Consider the following 12,850-nt stretch of genomic DNA (forward strand, 5'->3'; position numbering starts at 1 on the left):
ACTGTAAATCCTCAGGGTCTTCTCCAAAAGGCAAATTGAAAGAAAGCATAAACGAACAAGAGAAGAAAACCTTGCCCTTATCTTGAGCTCTGTTCTGGTTCCTCAGAAGCATTGGCTTCTTGAACACCTTCCTTCCTGTCTGTCTATTTCAGGGTGGGTGGTAAAGGACATGAGAAAGAGCATAGCATCCACCCGGACCCTATCATTGGTATCTGTCATTCATTCATCAACTTTTTACTGGGTGCCTACTCGTACACCAGGCATTTTACCAGGCACTGAGGATATAGCCATGAACAAAACAGCAAGTTCCTACTTACATGGGGCTGACATTCTACAAGGAGAGGCAGCTATGAATAGACCAGCAGGTGAATATGTAATGCAGGGTTGCGGTGTGATCAATGTGCTGAGTGAGAACAAGGGAGGGCAGTGTGGTGAGGGTGCTATTTTGGGCAGGGGGCCAGGGATCTGATCTCTGGGATGGGGACATTTGGCAGAGATCTGAAGGGAATGGAGTGAAACCACCAGACTGTGTCAGGGAAGGGTAGTGTAGGCCAAGGGCATGAATGGGTGTCTCAATGTACCTCTCCACATGGGAATGAGTGCCTCCCACAGAGCATCGGGGGTCCTGAAATGCTGGTGCTCTGCCTGAAATTTCGCCCAAGAGTTGATTTCTCACTATCTTAAATGGGAAGAATTATAATGCATGACGTGCCAACCAGAGCCTCCAATCGATTTCCTAAAATGGGACCAAACACTTAAAATGCTGACCAAGTTACCAAACGAGCTTGGTAAGATGGTAAAATGCTGAAAGGTTGACCACCAAGCAATTGCTTAAGTTTGCCACAAATAGTCGATGTGTACGTGGTGACATGGACATATTTGATGGCACGTCCCCTTCTTTCCGCTTTTCAAAATGTGATTCATGGGCGCCTGGGTGGCTCAGTCGGTTAAGCTTCAGCTTAGGTCATGATCTCACGGCTCATGGGTTCGAGCCCCGCGTCAGGCTCTGTGCTGGCAGCTCAGAGCCTGGAGCCTGTTTCGGATTTTGTGTCTCCCTCTCTCTCTGACCCTCCCCTGTTCATGCTGTCTCTGTCTCTGCCTCTGTCTCTCAGAAATAAAGAAACATTAAAAAAAATTAAAACAAAAAACAAAAAAAACAAAAATGTGATTCAGATGTTGTCTCAATAGTAGTTGACACATTTTCACTACGTGTCCTACTGTCCTACATATTATTCCAGTAGAAATGTTACATAGAGTCTTGAGGCTACAAATAAGAGTTTTTCGCTATAAATCCTGGTCTCGTAATTTTGAGAGTCATGCCTTCTATGAAGTTGAGGTATTAAATACAAAGAGGCAGGCTACTCGGAAACCATTGACCAGGGAGCTGTTCAAAGTATGCCTGTTTTGTGCCCTCGGGTTATGGAGAATGTAAGATTTTATCTTTTTGCTGAAGGGGTATTTTATATTCACATGTGTGCAAAAGATCCCCTATCCCACTCCCATCCATATCCCATATTGCCTCTTTGATAAGGACTCACGGGAACCCTTCTCTCCTGTATCAATATCAGGAATCAAACTTCGGACGGCTTCAAGTAGTTCTGCTTGTTTCTACCTCATAGGCAATGAGATTCACGAATGCCGGGAAGCACTCTGAAATTTATGGTTTTCAATCTTGACACTGTAGGACTTTGTGGGTTCTTTTAAGACCCTTTACAAGTGCCCACAGGAGAAAGATATGAGATTGCGGCTGGGATCCCTCACCCCCTATTTTTATACTTAGCTCCTGTGCGTGCTTGCCTTTGAACAAAAGAAAATTTGAAAGCCACTGATGTAATTGATCACATTTTCTTCTTTGCCTTGACTGCCAGGAAGTTCAGCATCTAATTCTCCATCTACTGGTCTGATAAGTGCTCAGCACCTCCTAGCCCACATTTGGTATGCAAACCTCAGCCTTGGCTTTCTTTTCTTTTCCTCCCCATGTTTCCCCTTCACCTGCTTTTCCTGTGTCATTCTGTTCTCGTATATTTATGTTTTTGCATGCTGCCTCAAATCCTTTTTGGAAAGAACCAAGGTTTAAATGAATGCATAAAAAAGAAAAAAAAAAGCTGGAGTATTTTTTCTTTGCAGGTGGGAGAAGAATGTGTATAGAAATAAGGCATGATTTGGCATAGAGAATACACACGTGTGTTAGTAGGATATGTATATACATGCTGGATACTTTGTCAAATTTGTAGTTTTCCAAGTTAAGTTAAGCTGGTCTTCTGGCTTCAGAGAACATTTACTTGGAAGACTCTGGGGGGAAAAAGTGATTTACTCCAGGGGAGGCATGCCTGTGGTCTATGCTGCAAAGAATCTGCTTTATGGTTCAGCATTTTCAGATTTCGTCTGGGATTATTTTGCTGGTCATTACAAAATGAGGGCAAATACTTAGCAAAAAAAAAAAAAAAAATCAAAGGAAAGGAAGGGACGGAAAGGGGGCGCTGCTACATAGGGAGGCTGCTGCATTTTAGGTGGTCTTGACTAAGAATTGGAAGGCTTAGCTCCTAGCTAGACATCTACCTCACCTGCTGTGAATTTGTGGTCAGGTCCTTATACTTCCAAAGATGGGGACTCTCACCCTCTGCTGAACATTAGAATCACCCTGGGAGCTTTAAAAAATACTGATGCCTCAGTCCCGCCCCCAGAGAGTCTAGTTTAATTGGTCTGGGGTGGGGCCTCAGCATGCGGATTTTTAAAAGCTCCCTTGGAGAATCTAACGCGAAGCCCCTTTTGAGAGCCACTGCCCCAAGAAAAGGGAAAAATAAAATTAATCAGCACCTGCCTCCTGTTTATCTCTCAAGGTGCTGTGGGGTGTGGCTGTGATTTATGAGATAATGGGCCAGATTCTGGTGAAGGGGTGAACCGGTTTGAAGGAAACAGATTAACCCTTTGTATTCCGTAGAGTACCCTTAGTTAATGTGTTTGTTGGCATTTCCTCAATGATCTGCAAGAAACCCATCCTGACCCAACACAACACACACACACACACACACACACACACACACACACACACACACTTACTCTTATGGAATGCAATTTAGTTGGTATAATCTATGCCAGTCTATCCCATTCTATTCCTTTAGAAAAAAATAATTCTGCTTACTACTAATGTTTAAATACCATTATACTAAGGCTCGTGGGCCAAGATAAATTAAACCCCTCTGGAGAGCATTAAGACCCTCAATGTATAATGACTTGGAGCTTTTTGCAAGATGCCGTGGGACGTGAAGCTGTGTGTACAGTAATAATATTTGCGGAGCAGCACTGGTCCAAGGTACAGTATGATAGAAAGGGTTTCACCAGCGTGACCTCAGTGAATTATCATGATAATAGTATAATACAGGTACTGCTATCTCCATATTAGAGATGAGGAAAGCAAGGCCAAGTACATATGTACGTTCTGCTTCCAGGAAGCAGGACAGGCCTCTTCATCTAGAAGCCACAGGCCTGGGGCTCACCTGGCTCACGGAAGAACAGCCACGATTACTGAATACACTTGCTTCGATCCTCAGTTCTGGGAGTCAAAAGGGGTGAATCAGTCCGGACCACAGGTGGATGTAAACGTAGTAGGCCCACCCAACTTGAGGGCCCTATTTCAGAAAAATAATATAAGTCCAGGGGCACCTGAGTGGCTCAGCCAGTTAAATGTCTGACTTTGACTCAGGTCATGATCTCGCAGGCCGTGAGTTCAAGCCCCGCATGGGGCCTCTGTGCTGACAGCTCAGAGTCTGGAGCCTGCTTCGGATTCTGTGTCTCCCTCTCTCTCCACCTCTCCCCAGTTTGTGCTCTCTCTCTAATACTAAATAAATAAACTTTAAAAAATTATATATAAAAAAAGAAAAATAATACAAGTCCAAAACTAGGTCCAAAAGTGAATATGCCTTTGAATTTAAGAAAATAAATCCCAACAAATTCAGATCTTAAGAAGCTGAAAAATACCACAAACATCACAAAATTCCCAACTTTTCCTCAACTGGATCCCCAAAATTCCAGCAGCCACTCCCACACCACCTACTCAGGATTGAGTACTACACTGGGAAACCAGAATGGAAAGAGACAGTGGTCTTTACTGATTGCAACTAAATGTCAGTATGTTTTTTTTGTTTTTGTTTTTGTTTTTTTACTAAATGTCAGTATGTTGACAGGGACCTAGAAATGTGCTCACAAGGTCACTAGTTCATGTCGAATGTACAGAATGGCAGAACGGTAAAAACAGATCCAGAAATGAGGAGTCCAGGATCTTAAGTTTTATCAGCTTTCCTGCAACCCAGCAACTGGAGTTGAAGTCTCGATATTATATCTCAAGATCGAGGGCTTTGGGATCAGCTGGACCTGAATTTCAGCCCTGGCTCAGCCACTTTCTGCCTTCCTTCAACTTGGACTTGATCATTTGTAAACTGGGCATGCGCACAGCCTCTACCTTGGGTCTCTTTGGGGGTTAAATGAGATAAGGATGGTGTGGGGTGGATGAGCTCAGGTTGCCAGATTTAGCAAAGAAAATATAGGACATCCAGTTAAATTGGAATTTCAGAGAAACAATGAATACTCTTGGAATGTAAGTATCACCACCTGTTGCATAAGACAGATTTATACTAAATCTTATTTTATTTCTTGATTTTCTAAAATTCAACTTTATCTGGGCACCCGGTTTTTTAGTGAGCTTTACAAATGGCAGCTGCTGGTATTGTTTTTGGACTGAAGCATCCTAGATGTGTCACAATGAAGTGATTGTGAGGGAGGAAGAAGCCTAGGCTCGGTTCCTGACATTTAGCATTGACAGAGGCGATCCGGAGAGCGTGAAGTAAGTGGGGTACCTCAATTAGAGGGGGGGTGTGGACGGGGTGGTGCCCCTGACTTTGGATGAGCCAGTTACGTTCTTGGGACCTCAGCCTCCCTATCTGTAAAGTGGGTGAAAAGTAGATGGATGATCCCTGAACTCCCCTCCCCCAGGTATCACCAAGCAATGGCCTTTCTCATAATTCAGTTGTCACCTCCTTCCTGACTCTTCTAAGATTACTGTCCCTGCTCCCCCGGCGCATACTCCCCCCGCTCCATAACAATTCTAACTTTCTGAAATTACCTTGCTTCTCTACTAGTTTATGGTCTATAATGTAAGTTCCCGAGGACAGAAAACGAACCCGTCTCGTTCTAGCTGCATCCCTCAGGAGTCGAACCTAGCGCAGTAGAAGCTCCGTGCAGGCTGAATGAATGACTAGGAGCATGAATGAATGAATGTCAGCGTGACTGCAGAGGTGCCTTTCTCAGGGGCCGCGCCTGGGTTGCGGAGGGAGGAGGTGCGGGCTGTCGGGGGTGGGGGGTGGGGAGGAGGCTGCGCGCCTCGCCGCGTCCGGGGCCGGCGGGAGCGGGCGCGCTCGGCTGGGCTGCAGGCGCGGAGAGCAGCGCGGCGGCGGCGGCAGGGCCGGAGTCCCGCGCCGCGCGTCCAGCCGCCGGGGGTGTGCGCCCGCCGAGCCCAGCGCCGCGCCTCGGCGCCCCCACGCGCCCACGCAGCGGCGCGGGGACCGGGCGGGGGCAGAGGGAGGGCCCGGGCCGGGGAGGGGAAGGGGCCGGTCCTCCCCGCGCAGGCAGCGGCCGCGGCAGCCCAGGAGGCGGAGGCGGAGGCGGAGGCGGCGGCGGCGGCGGAGCAGCACCGTGCCCGGCGCAGTCAGCCCGGCCGCGTCGGACCCGCGCCCGCCCGCGCCGGGGCGCCCTCTCCACTGCGCGCGGTGAGTACCTCCCGCGGCGCCCACCCCGGGCCGCCCGCCGGGCTCCGCCGGGGTTCCCCGCGCTGACGCCGACCCGGCTCCTCGCGCCTCGCTCGCGCACCCGCCGGGCCGGGGCCTCCGCAGCTGTCGGGGCGCTCGGGGGGCGCACGGGGCCCCCAGGGCGCCACAGGCGCGAGGGCGGCGGGGGACAGCGGGCCGACTCCGTCTCGGAAAAGCCAGGCTCCGGGCCTCAGTTTCCTTTTGCGCTTGTGCGGGTCGTTGGGGGCGGGGGAGCGACGGGGACAGCGACTCAAGTTTGCACTCCCGCGCGCGGGACAAGTGCATGGCGCGCGGGCGGTGTAGACGCCGGTGGGCTGCGTTTGGCCCGTTTCAGGGCCCAGGTAGTCGGCTGCGGCCCCTGCCCAGTCCGATCGGAGACGCTCCGGGAGCGCACCGCGCGCCCCGGGGCGCTGTCTGCGGAGCCCCCGGGATGGGGCGAGAACGGCCTCCGAGCCGCCTTCCAGCTGCATTTCTGTTCCAAAGTCCGGCTGCGCCCGGCCTGCGCAGGGCCGGCTCCCGGGGCTTTGCACCCGAGCCGGCGTCCGGGTGCCTGGCCGAAGCCGGAGTCGGAAACTTAGAAAACTTTGCATCCATCCGGAGACCGTTTAGAAGCAGGCGAGGGTTTTGCTGTAACGGGAGAAAGTGGAGAAAGGAATTGTTTTTTAGCTGTGCAGTCTGGACGTGAACCGGCCTTGCTGGCCGCAGCTCCTTAACTATATTTCCTGCCCCCGAATAAATCGTCTATAAGCTCCAGGAATCCTAGGAAGGCTTGACTGGTAAAAATATTCGCGTCGCCAAATCCTCCGCGCGCCTTTCTCCGGGCTTGAAAGCGAAGCGCTTTGGCGGGGGAGATATCTCCCCGCTCCTCCCAAAGGCGCTCAGCGAGCCTGCTGCTCCGGGTCGGAATTATATTCTTAAAAGGCAAGACTGCTGCATCTTTATGGATACCGTTTTCTTTTCTACCCTTTTTTTCCGAAATGCTACGTAATCTTTAATTGCTTTATATATATAACGTTGAGATATAAATCACCCATAGTGGAGGTACCTTTTAATGCCGAGGCGCAGCGAACATCGGAGCTGGTTGTTAGCAGGAACGGAGGGGAGGTAGAATGATTTACAAACATCAAGGAAGGATTTGAGTGCTGAATTATGTTTGAGTTACGGAGCTCCCTTCCAAAGGAAATTATAACCAGCGGACAATTGCTGTATTTCAAACCAAATCTATTCGTTTCATGAGCCCTTTCTTGCCCCAGTGCAATTTTCTACTGCCAGCATATGAGTACTGAACTAGCAGCTGCCTTTCCAGCCTGTGGGCCATTTGCGGAGGCGGGGGGGGGGGGGGGGGGGGGGGGGGGGGGGGGGGCGGTTGCTGGGCCCGGAGCCCCCCATCGAAAAATAATCTTCAGTGAAAAATCTTTCAGGCAGCTTTCCCCAAGAAATGTGCATGTTTCCCACTTTTCTCTCCCCATCTTTATCCCCCTTCAACATTATACTTCTTTGCATTTGGACATCCTCAGACTGAGAAAAGTTAATAAAAGATGCATGTCATAAATGATGGTGGTTGGAATCTGGCTTTTGACTAAGCATAAAATCGTGTTTTGTATGCACAATCTCCTTGCCTTTGGAGGAAACTCTACGTTTGGCGCCTTGGACCAACATGGCTAGATCTGAAAGGGCCTGAATTTTTGAAAGCCGAGTTCCTATGTCCCACGCGTAGTTGGAAGATGGTTCTTCCCTGGTAACTCCAGTCTCGCAGTATTAACTATTTTGTCTTAAAGGAGTTGGGGTTTTTCCTCCACCTTGAAAACAGCTCACCTCGGGGGTGGCTGTGTGCCTGAGAATACTCTATACAGATCAGTCTCTTTTCCTAACGTCCAATAGCTAAAGGAAAGAAAAGAAAAGAAGGAGATGTTATCCCGATTCTTTGGGATTTTTAAAAACCAGATGCTTTCATCGCTTAAGTTCTAAAGTCTTCTTTTCATGCTTTTTGTGTCGTATTAAACACATCATAAAGAGCTATGATTTGTTGACTTGTTATAGGATTACCATTTGGCAAAAACACTCAAGACACGCTGTTTCAAATATGTGGGTCTTACTTCTGCCTTAAATTGCAAGTACTCGATTGCGAAGCCTGTTCCAGATGGATAAATTGATAAAATGCTAGCTGCTGTTGGAACGAGGAAAAAAGTCCCCGGCGAAAGTGCTCTGCGGTGTAGCTAAGTGCATTTTGAATTGGGTGAAGCCGGATATTGGGACCCCGGCAGTTTGTGAAAAAGTATTCGCGGTCCAAGCACGTCCACTTTAAGACGTTTCGGGTTCCCCCGTGACAAGATGACTCCTTTCCCACAAAGAAAAAACAGTGCCTTATTTTTTCGGTTACTTTTCCAAAGATAACTTGTGTCTCGGGCGCGGGCTGCAGGCCGGAGGTGGGGGGGGGCGGGGAGAGACCAGAGTTATGCAGAAATCCACCCGCCACCGGCTCAGAACCAGGGCTCACTCTCCATCCCCTTCCACCAGATGTTGTTTAGGTGTCCTCAGCTGGAATGCCCAGTTTGAAACTAATTAGGCCAGCAATAAACTCCTTGTATAATAAAATCGCAGGCTGTTATGGTAGCTAAGTGGGGTTCCCAGCAGCTCATGACAGATGCCTCTCTCCGCAGAGAGAGAGAGAGAGAGAGCCCGTGGCTGTCAGGACTGAATGAAGAGAGCCGACATATCTCATTTAGACATCTCGCACTGTGCATTCCCTTCTACGGGGCATGGGTGGAGGTTGCATCTAGGAAGGGCTTTGTCTTCACTGGGCAGGCCTCCTTACCATAAACGTGCCCCCGTGGAAGAAGGAAAAGCCCAAGCGTGAGGCGGTGGCCACGGGTCTGGGGCTTGGGTTCAGGGGGACTGGGTGAGAAGGCTTTCAATCCCAACGACAGGGTGGAAACTTCCCTGCTTCTCACCTAGGCACGGATTAAATGCCAGGCTGTCTGGCCTGATGGCCACTCCTTGGGGGACAGGAACAGCCCTAGAGATGTTTTCTAAGGGGCAAAATTCACCTAAAGACATGCTCTCCGGATCTGCGGGGTTTGTGGACGTGGAGTGGCTTGGTAATTCAGTTACCTCCGAAGGCCGAACCTTCTGGCTCTTGCCAGGACTGGGTTTTGTTGGTGGAAGAACACCTTTTTTTTTTTCTCCCTAGCTAGCTGCTCTCAGAAGCAGTTGGTGAACTCTGTTCCAAAGGAATCTCTACAGAGAATTAACCCCCGAGTTGAGAAAACACAGCCTGTTGACAGAAAACACACACATCCTCAGGCACGCTCCCCACAGCGCCCTGGTCACTCCCCACCCGCCCGCCGAGTCCCCACCCCCCAAATCATGACAGCTTCATGAATGGCCCACTCCCCACACCCCTTATTGTTTGGTGGCAGTTCAAACAGTTCCACACACACTCAGAACGAAAAGAAGATTCTAGAAGGGAAACGATTAGCAGAGAATTGACTGGAGACAATGCTTCATTTTCGCTCCTCCGAAGATCTTAACTGGCCTAATGGTGTTTGACTAACACCTCTCCTAATCCGAGGATAAACCCCCTCCATCAGGTGGCAGATGCTTGAAGTGACTGGTTCAGACCCACTTGTCCCTGTAAATGAACGAAGGGGCAGGGACTTGTTCTTCATGGCATGTGACCGAAAATCAATTTCAAGGTATCAAAGTACCTGCCAGGTGCACTCAGGGGAGAGAGGACGAAGGAAGCCACAGGCTTTTACATTTATTTTTGCTGCTTGTTTTCCTTTTATTTTCCCCCGTCACTTCCATCATACTGGTGTCTCTGCCATTTATCTCCACTTGCAGATTATATCCTTGCGTTTAATAATGATGATGAAATAGCTTGGATGCCAGGCCTGAATTCAATTATTGACATGTATTTTTAGGATAGGGTTCTCACAACAGCTCTTCGAGTTAAGTGGTGGTATTATTATTATTAATTGTTATCATATCCCAGCTTTGTTAACAAGAGAACTGAGTCTCCAGTGAAATGGCCCACGAGAGGTTGCAGAGTGAATAAAACCAGGATCGAGGCCTTCAGACCTCTGCAGATAGTGCCTTTCCCACGTGCTGTGAACACCTTGGCCGAGCGGACGTTTCTGCCCTCCTTTCCCTTGGACGGAGATGCCAAATTGGGATGGTCTGAAATGCGCTGGCCCAATTATTCTCGGACTCTGCCCTGGTATTCTGTTGTTGTTTTAAACGGAAGAAAAATCACACTAAGTATTTAGAAAACAGACATGCACCTTCCTGAGTCATGATATTCAGCAGGTTGTGTGTATGGTTCTGGACAGGACACTGTGTATTTACAAAGGCTAATTTGATTTGTTCCTTTGATGCTATATAATGCGACACATTTCAGTTCCTAAAAAGAGTCAATACGTTTACGGGCAGTGGCGGGGCCCTAAAATGTTCCGGTAGGCCATCCAAATCGAGTTTACCGGAAGGTGCTGGATCGCTCTGGGTGGGTGGTTGTTTGGGGGGTGAGGTTATAAACATTTGGAGGGCGAAGAATAATTTGGAACAGGTGGTCCCCAGAGTCAGGTAACCGGGGCGATTTATCTTGGCCACTTTGAAGATTGAGGGAGACCGTCAGTTGCCGGAATCTGGAACAGGCAGATTCAGAGGGTCAGTGGGGGCTACCAGGGCCCCCCCACTTTGGGACAGAGCCTAGCAGGGTGGATGAGAGAGTCTCGGCACACAGTCCGGGGTCTCTAGCAAGCAGGGCCTCATCGCTGTTGTCATTACCCTTTGCCGATCCTGGTTTGGGGCACAGATGTGCCCGCTGTCGCGTTTTTTAAGATCTCCCTCTGTGTTCAGATACGTGCAGAAATTGAAAACAGGAGCTCAGATGAACAGATAGCCAGGGGAGACAGGCTTACATGTCACCAGTTTTGAGAGCGCGCACAAGGTCACCGTTCTTTGCCCGAGAATGCTAATAGAGACAGATTTCAAAACGAACAGAGCATTTAAACATAGTTAGAAATTGTTTTGCCATTTGTGTTGGGTGAGTAGCACGAAAATGTGTGTGATTCCCAGGGCATTGGGTTTCTTTCCCCCTCTTTCCCTTTTGAGTCTCTAGTATCATTAGATCTTTTTAAAATCTGTGTGTTCCCAGATGTAACATAGCAGCACATACCTACTCACGGCCGCACCGAGCAGAACTGTCAACTCCCTGCGAATTTAACTAGAGGAAAAATGATAAAATCGACATCTTTGTCCCCAAAGAGTGAGGAACTGGAGGCTCTGACTACTGTACGAATATAGCAACTTAACTTTTGTCTCGCATCAGCTAAATCTGTCAGTTCCCTTTTCTTTTCTATCCGTCTCCCACGAATGGCCTTTCATAACTGAAATGTGCAGCATATTATTAGCCAAAAGACATTTTAATTTCGTAAAGAAAAATCATACCAGAGACACAGCCGAGTCTGTTTCAGCCATTATTGTTTCTGTAGCGCGCATACTTTGGGTTTCATGGTAAGATGTGGGTTTGCCAAGAAAGAAAATTACAGCGAGAAACTATGTTGAAAACATATACACTTCTGTTTAAGAAATGGGAAAAACACGGAAAAATTCTGCACGGTAATTGCTTTAACGTGAGTTTTAAATGCCATTGTTTGACTTATGTCAAAAAGCCCCTCTTAGCTAATTCTCACATATGCTGTTACCAAATCGCTTACCTTAAAACTGGCAGTGGTTGGGCTTAACTTTGATGCTCTTTGAGGCTTTAAGAGACATCCTTAGCCCCGGTGGAAACAGTCCAGATTTTTAGATTGTGCAGGCCGTTTCTTTTAAGGTTACTTAGATATCGATTTTATTTTCTTGACCCAAAATAAGAAAACATGGGGAATTCTCAAAAGCTTTTTACAGGCTGCTATTATGAGAAGAGAAGCCAAACCAACACGCATTAGGTCATGAGCTTGAAGTGCATAAATGAGCCCCATGAAGGTCACCAAAACAGAGCGAAAAATACCAGCCCTCCTTACCTCGGCCAGCTCTGCATTCCTGCTGGTAGATGTGTTTGGTTCAAGTAGACACGGAAAGGGGGCTTCAGAGCCCACGGTTGAAGGGTCTCAATTTGATTTGGGATCTGAGTGAGGCGTGAGGGCTGGGATTCCCATCCCCTTGGGATGCCTCCCTCCCTCTCTCTGTAGAAAATGCAGGTTCCCGGGCCGCCCCTTATTCTGAAGCACATTTTCATCCCGGGTTCCTTGGATGTGTGGAAACCAGGGGCCAAAATGTCTTTTGTTCTTCTGGTCAGTTTCTTCATCTCCCGTCTCCTTCCTACAGTAACCGCGTGGTTAAGGTATTTGTCGCTTCCAAAACAATTTTTTTGTTCCTACAAACACGTATTTGTGGGGTTTTTTTTTGTTAGCATTTGAGGCGCGCTGTGTAAATACACACCTTTAGGTCTTTGCTGATGGGCTGCTCCCGGAAATGCACAGAGACCCAGAGAGTGGCTGCTGTGTCCCCGAGTTTGGTACCAACCTCAGTGCGGATGGAAATCCCACGTAGGGAGAAAGCCTCCTTTCAGAAGAGACAGGGAGGGTGTCAGTGCAAAGAGGTTGTTTTCTTTTCTGGGTGTGTGTTATCTGCATGTACGGGGACTTTTGTTTCAGAGTGTTCTGGAAACATTAGTCTCTCCAGCAAAGGTATGAATGCTCTTTTTGGTTGGGAAGGTGGCGAGTGGGAAGGAGCGCAGGTCCCTGCAGCCCTGGCCTTTGGTGTGACCGGTACGGTGGAGGGAAGTGGTAACGCGCGGCCGGGACCGTGTCGTGTGGCGTGACAAGTGGTGACTTGCCGCTTAGGTTGTAAACAGAGTTTTGGCCCCATCGGGCCATGGAAAAGAATGGAGCCGAGAAAGATGATTTATTCCTGGTCGGCCATGGGCCAGAGCTCTCTGGGCCTGCCCTCTTGCTATAGAGGCCGCACTCCCTGGAAACCTTAATGTTGGAGTGTGCAGGGAAGGAGGGGAGAAAGAATGCCCTAAACTCAGCAAATGTCTGAAATGC

The 12,850-nt window shown here is 48.7% G+C and overlaps 1 protein-coding gene across 2 annotated transcripts in view; it reads left to right on the forward strand.

The window, feature by feature from the left end:
- Positions 1-5,717: 5,717 nt before the first annotated feature.
- EYA2 (EYA transcriptional coactivator and phosphatase 2) overlaps positions 5,718-12,850 on the forward strand; it is a 268,108-nt gene continuing 260,975 nt past the window's right edge. For both annotated transcript variants that reach the window (XM_039249361.1, XM_039249362.1), the window contains exon 1: positions 5,718-5,762. The gene's annotated coding sequence lies outside the window, so the exon portion shown is untranslated. The remainder of the gene's footprint in view (positions 5,763-12,850) is intronic.

The sequence above is a fragment of the Hyaena hyaena genome, unplaced genomic scaffold (assembly GCF_003009895.1).
Source record: "Hyaena hyaena isolate Hyena2069 unplaced genomic scaffold, ASM300989v1 scaffold_335, whole genome shotgun sequence".
In the NCBI taxonomy this organism is placed as follows: domain Eukaryota; kingdom Metazoa; phylum Chordata; class Mammalia; order Carnivora; family Hyaenidae; genus Hyaena; species Hyaena hyaena.